The sequence below is a fragment of the Eumetopias jubatus genome, unplaced genomic scaffold, assembly GCF_037043125.1.
Source record: "Eumetopias jubatus isolate StellerSeaLion01/CBP00866 unplaced genomic scaffold, mEumJub1_p1.0 scaffold_10, whole genome shotgun sequence".
NCBI classification, from domain to species: domain Eukaryota; kingdom Metazoa; phylum Chordata; class Mammalia; order Carnivora; family Otariidae; genus Eumetopias; species Eumetopias jubatus.
The window spans coordinates 79470562-79477425 of NW_028274816.1; positions in this window are offsets into that span (position 1 = coordinate 79470562).

A 6864-nucleotide genomic window follows, 5' to 3' on the forward strand; every position below is an offset into this window, starting at 1 on the left:
GAGCCTCAGCCCCCAAAGTCCATGGGCTGAGTCGGCTCTGTCCCCAGAGTCCTGGCCGAGCACATCCTTTCCCTTTTTCCACATCCTAAGGGTGGGTGGGGCCGTTTCTGGAAACACCTTTGATGCCGAGAGCCCCTGCCCACCGCAGCACCCTCAGCTCACAGGGTCACGGCCACGGAGCAGGTTCTGCTCCTCTCTTTGGTCTTAGGTCCCAAGTAAATAACTCAGTAGCGTCTCCGCTCCTCCGGCATGTTTGACTGTGGCAATTAGGCGAAGGTTCTGCTGGGAATGCCGTGTTTCCAGTGTTCCCGGACCTCCGACCCCGGTGAATTTAATTCTGCTCCTTTAATAATTTCTGGGAGTGTAGATTCTGTTGAGTGAGCAGGTTCCCTCCTGTAGAAATCAACTTAGATCCTGAAGCCGTGCACTGCATATTCAGGAAGACAGAGCCCTGCTTTGCTAGGGTGCAAGCAGGGGTGCTAAGCAGCATTCTCTGGAGGCAGCTGGGGGCCAGGTGACCCTGCCTGCGTGGGCGGGGTTGGGGGCTAGGTGGGCTCCCCAGCACCCCTCAGAGGAACCGCCTGCCTGAGATTGCATGGTGATCCGGGTTGCAATGCAAGCCCCTCCTCCGTCATTTACACCTTCCTTTATGCAACAAAATTTATATTCCAAGCACTGGACTGGGTACAGGAGAAGGCAAAGATGGGAAATGTGTGGTCCTAGAGGGGTCTCTTATGACCACTGAGGAAAACACAGACACGTGTGGAACACAGGTGTGGTGGGATCAAGGCGCCCAGAGCATAAGGTCATCCTGTAGTCTGGGCTGCACTGACCAGCACCTGACCTTGGAGGGACCGGTCAGGCCCCTGTCTGCAGAGCCTTGGAACTGAATCAGGAGGCTTGCCATGGCTAGAGCCATCAGGAAGAATTAGAAGGGGAGGCAATACCTTTTAACCTTGTAGCTGAGTTGAGGAAGATGCTGGTCTGCAGAGAGACAGAGACAGAGACCGAGGGTTGGAGAGGAAGAAAGAGGAACGCAGCCCTTCCTCAGAGAAAAGCAGGAGTTAAGTTGGAACTCCCTGCATTTCCGGGTTTAGATTCCGGACCCCACTGAGGCCGTGCTACTGTCCTGCCTTGGGGTTCTGCAGGACGCACCCATGTTCTCATAACCAGACCCTCCTTTGGGCTGAGCTAATCTAAGGAGGTGTTGACAGCGATCATGCTGAGCTGGCTCGGGTGTGTGTCAGACCAGAGGGGGGCCAAGGAGCTGGGGTCAGGGGACACCACACCCCCCGAGAGGGAAGGCTTACCAGAGGATCGTGTTAAATCCCCGTCTCGGAGGAGGACCGGCAGTGACAAATATTGGCAAACAATTATGCCGACACTCTCCCAAGTGCTCCCGGAGGGTCTGCAGAGTAGCCCTGGGGTGCAGCCTGGGAAGCAGGCACGGCGTGATCCCATTTCTCAGACGGAAAACTGAGGCCGCCAGGGGCCATGTTGTTCGACCACGGCCGGGCGACTCAGAAGCAGGAGGGCAGAGAACTGCATGGTGGACCTTGGCTTGTTCAGCCACGGGGCTGCAGGGACGCCCGGCCAGCACCCCCCACACCCCCCGGGTGTATCCCACCGACAAACAGCAGACGGCCTCGCACAAAGGATGGTGGATCTGGGCGCCACTGGACAACTTGCGGGGCCTGGAACAGACTGAGAATGTGGGAGACCCCTATTCACACATGGTCAAGAGTTTCAAGGGAACACCATTCAAGCAGGTGCCGCACTTCTGGCTGCGGGCTGCCCGGGAGGGCGGCCTGGAGCCTGGGCGGCCGCACCACCGTTTCTAGCCTGGGGTTCAGTGGGGAGCGTGGTGGGCATTGCAGCCCCATTGAGGGCAGGCTGGGCCTTTTTGTGCAAGGCCGGAGGGCTTGGCTTTCCAACTGGAGGAGCCCGGGAGCCAGGATTCTGAGGGACCGGCAATTCCCTCTGAGTTAGTGCTCACACAAAGCTGATGGCCCGGAGCGCTACGAGGGGGGACAGCGTCGTTTCTACGGGGGATTCGGATGGGTTGTCTCCATGCGGGCTGCTTGGGACCTCTTCACTGTGTAGAGGATCCAGCCAAGAAAGTTCAGAGGCCGAGGTGGGGAAACACCCATTTAGGGGATGTTGAATCCATTAACATGGTATTTTTGAAAAAGTCTCAGCTGGAGGAAAATATTTAAATAGAAGTCATTAGTGAGCATATTTCTGAAGCCAACAGTGGCCTAATAAGCCAAAATTGCTTTCCCTAAAAACGAAACCTATTGAAGGTTTTCAGCCCCCTTTCTGAAGTGCTCAGTAAGGGAGGGAAAAAAAAAATCCATAGCTCTCCCTGGATGGGAACTGCTGAGAGGTGGGAGTGCTTTCTGGTTAGGCATTGTCCAACCACAGTGATACAAACCAGCCCTTTAGGATAATTTATATCTTGGAGAGGAGTTCGGAAATGGGTCTGCTTGGAGCTAAAAGCATCGTAAATAAGCCGCACCAGCTTCAGTGGGGGATTATAGACTGGCCTCCCCACCTCCCTGCCTGGCATTCAGGGCCTGCCCCACCTGGGCCACATGGGCCCACCCCAGCCAGGCCATGCCCACTACCTCCTGGGTGCCAGGGGCCCCCGAGAAAGGCCGGGGCAAGCCAGGGCCTCCCGACTCCTCGGTGGGCTCGTTAGGCCCTTGCTGGGGGCTGGGACGGTTGCAAGAGCCCAGGACACTAGTAAGAACAAAGCCCCCATGTTAGGATCACAGCAAACACACAGACAAAACCGTCTGTGTGAATGTGTGTGCACGCTGGTGGGAGCATGCCTGCATGTGCACATGCATGTGTCTGTGTTGGGACTGGGGGAAGTCGGAGCATTTAACCCAGGGTTTGACGCTCGGTCATGTCCTGGGTGGGGCTGGCACAAGGTGGGTAGCAGGTCTGGCTGGATCAAGCCAGGTCTGGCTCCTGAATCCCCACCTTGTAGGACCTGGAAGGATCCTGAGGAGGGGGGTGCCTTGGCCTTAAATGCCTGCATTTAAGATGAGATTATTTTTTCCCCACATTTTCCCTCAGAAAAGATTCCTCCAGAAGTCTGTTGTATAACAAACCGGACACTGTCTGGGTTGTTGGGAAGACGTGGTGGCCCGAGACACCCCCAATCTGCTGTTGGCCAAAAAAAAAAAAAAAAAAAAGAAGGAAACAAAGAAACTGAACACAGATAGAGTAATTCATTATCCCGGGAGACTGTCCCCAAGATTGTCGGAAGCTGTTAGGAGCAGAACTTGGAGCAGTTATCTCTGCGAAGCCGAAGAGAAGTGGGTTCTTCTGAGGAGATAGCCCCAGTGATGGGGCCGGCCTGTCTGCAGGGAGGGTGCAGGGGTGGCCATGGCTGGACACGGGGCCCAGGGTCTGGAGCTGGGTTCGGGGTCTGGAGCCTGGCTGGACACGAGGTTCAGGGTCTGGAGCCCAGCTGGTGGTGGGGTTTGGGGTCTGGAGCCGTGGCTGGACGCGGGGCCCAGGGTCTGGGGCCGGGACCCTGACCCGTGGGGAAGGAGGGAGTGGGGGAGCCAGACCGGTGAGGGACCCCGGTGTCTCTGAGGGGCCTTGTCCCCCTGGAGTCAGCTCCGTCTGCCAGGAAACCGAGGTGGCAGAGATTCAGTGGCTCCCAGCACTTGCTGTCACTTTCCATCTCCCTGCTCCTCGGAGCTCGGGGGGAGCTGGGTGGAGGCAGGTCGGGAGCCTGACAGGCACCTGAGCCCGGCCATCGCTCCCTCCGTGGCAGGCGGGGTGCTGACCAGGAACTTGGTGGGGGTGTGTGTGCAGGACTGCTGCTCCCCAGGGGACTCCAGGGGGAGTCGGTGGCGGGGAAATCTGTCTTAATCTCAGCCTGAGATTCTGTGGGCGAAACTCATACATACAGAACCCCACAGAGAGAAGGCCCCACGCTCCCACCGCGGCTGCCGCTGTGGGAGGCGGGCCTGGGGCCTGTGGTCGGGTGGGTCAGGACCCCGCCCCCTGCCTTGCCCACGTCCCGTTTCCAGCCCCTGGTCGAGAGCTTCCCGCGGCCCTGGGACGCAGGTCAGATTGCTGTGGCATCTTGTCCCAGCTCACCTGCCAGCCCAGGGACTTCTCAGCCTCCCCCATCCGTCCGGGAGCGCGTGCGGCCTGGACCGGCCACCAGCACAGTCTGTCAGCCCGGACCGCCCTCCCCGTCGCTGCTCCAGGAGCCCCTCCATCCCCTCTCCTGCTCCTCTGAGCAGGTGCAGGGGGGTCGGCAGGCCCGTCTGAGCTACTCAGACACCCCCCGTCCCTGTGGTGGGCGTGGTGCTTTCCCTCGTGGGAGGGCCATGCAGGTGGATGAATGGGGGGCCCCACGTGGGGCGGGAGAGGCGGCACGGCTCGGGGAGTCGGGGGGGGACAGCTGGAGCCCAGCGTGCATCTGCGACCCGACTGGGCCTATCCTGCAGATTTCACTTCGGCCCCCACCACCCACCGGTCCCCGGTTGGTTGGGATTTCTTGCATGGAGGCTTCCCCTTCTCCTCCCCTTTCCTCGGGACGCTGACCGGGTGGGTGTCCAGTAACGGAGCTGGGGGCCTCACACACCGGGAGACGGCATCCCCTAGCCTCCGAACCTTCCCGGGGCTGTCAGGGTCACAAAGAGCACAAGGAGCTGTTGTGGGGCCTGGGAGCGGCTGGCACACCAAGAGGACGCGAACGGACGATTCTGGAGCCTGTGGCTGGCGGCGGGTCTCGGTTTGGCAGAGGCACCCGGGCTGCAAGGGGGAGCAGAGGGAGGGGTGCGTGCGGGCTCTCTGCTGGCTTTGCAGCTCTTCTGCACATCTGCAGTGATCTCAGAAGAAGACGTGTACTGCCGTGAACGCACCTCCTCTTGTTCACCTGACGCGTGCTGGGCCTCTGATGAATGACTCACGGGGACATTCGTGGACGTGGGAGAGGGATGGGGAGCTCCTTCTGCCGGGCGCCCCTGTGTGGGTCCACCATGCCGTTCCCCGGCCCCAGGTCTGCTCCCCGCCCTCCGCCTTCCAGCAGACAGCAGACCCCGTAAGCTCTGCATCGGACCCAAACCACCACGACGTCCGCCCTCCGTGGCCACTCAGGGCCTTCGTCCCTCAGCCCTGCCCGGCGGGGGCCTCCGCGCCATAGGGAGGGCAGCGGGCTCAGGCGGTTCTAAACCCAACCCAGCAAAACTTCTTCCTGCACCTGCCCGGTCGGACACCACGCTGGGGCCTGTCGGGGTTACGGTAACCGCCTCCAGAGGGGGGAGAGTCACCGTAGCTGCCCCATATGGAGACACCCTGTGCCAGGAGCCGTGCCCCGGAATCTTCTGCCAGTTTGGCAGATTAGAAAACTACCCAGGGGTGGGGGAAATGATGTGATTTGCCCAGTTAGAGAAGCAGAGCTGACCCCAAAGCTGGCCCCTTCTGTCCCCCGTGTTTCTTAAAGAAAGGCCGTTCTGTACCGACTAGACCACGTGCCTTACAGAAAGGCAAGCCAGGACCCAGGGGGGGGAGTTCTGCACGAGGCCGGGCCATCTGCTCGGGTCAGACCAGAAGGGAACTCAGGCTTCCTCCTCCTGCTGAGCCCCGGGCCCCTCCACGGCTCCCGCACCCTGGAAACTCCGGGGCCCCTCTGGCCAGGTCTGCAAGCCCAGCTGACCCAGGGCAGGGCAGGGCTTTGGGGGTGCCTCCCTTCCAGGCAGGTGGGGTCCACCCCCCCACCCGCAGCGGGCCCCCTCCTTCCTGTGCAGGCTCCGTTCCACAGGGGTGCAGCTCCGGGCTGTGTCCCCCTGGAGGCTCGCTGGGGCCCTGCTGTGGCCCCTCCTCACGGGACAGGCCAGCACACGGGCAGCCCAGCCAAGCGCTGAGCCCAGCCTCGGGTCTGATTGCGCAGAGCGGCCCCAACAGTTGACTGCACTACAAAACCTGCACAGGAGGGAAGAAGCCACGTCCCCTCTTTCCGACATGTCGCCAGGGAGTTCCCTCCACGGGAACATGATGCAGCCTTCCCAGGCCACTCTGGGGCAGCGAAGCCAGTCGGCCTGTGGGTCAGGGTCCCCTGGAGCGGCAGTCGAGGGCTCTGTGGTCGGAGGAAGAGGCTGTTTGGAGGCAGGTGGCCGGGGGCTGGTGCCTCGTCATCCCACCGAGGCCTGTGGCAGGGGGACCCAGCTCCGTGAGCCATTCACACTCCCCCCTACCACGCAGGGTCTCGCTGGTAGCCAGCAGAGTCCCCGGGGTGACTGCCAGAGGGCTGGTTGCAAAGGGGCTCCATCTGGGACCTGCGCGGGAGGGAGCCGTCTCTGAATCCCTGGGAAGCCCCGCGGCCGACCACTGGGGACTCGCTCGGATTCATTAAAAATATGTCATGCTAGACTTACTGCATTTTTAAAAATCAATCAATTATTTATTTAGTAACTATTTAGTGACCGTGCCTATGTGCCAAGAATTAAGCTAGAGCCTAAGGATAGAGCCGTGAATGAGACAGAAATTTCCCCGGGTCTGCGGGGGCTGACATTCTAGCTGTGGGGGCCGGTGAGGGTCAGAAAGGAGATGACAGACAAAATCACGTGTGCCCCGGGTCGCAAGGGGGTAATGCGTTTTCTGCAGGCGAGGTGGCGACTGGGATGTCAGGGCGGGGGCGGGGGCGTGCCACGAGCCTGGTGGGTCCAGAAAGCACCCACAGGCGGCATTTCCGGGTCACAGAAGCTTGGGAGAAAGCTCTGCATATGATATTTGCTAAGACGCGTTAATACGTTTATTCCGTGGCAGGCCATGCGCGCCACGCCATGCACATTTTGTCAATCCTCACGAGAGCCCGGGGATGGGTGCATTTTC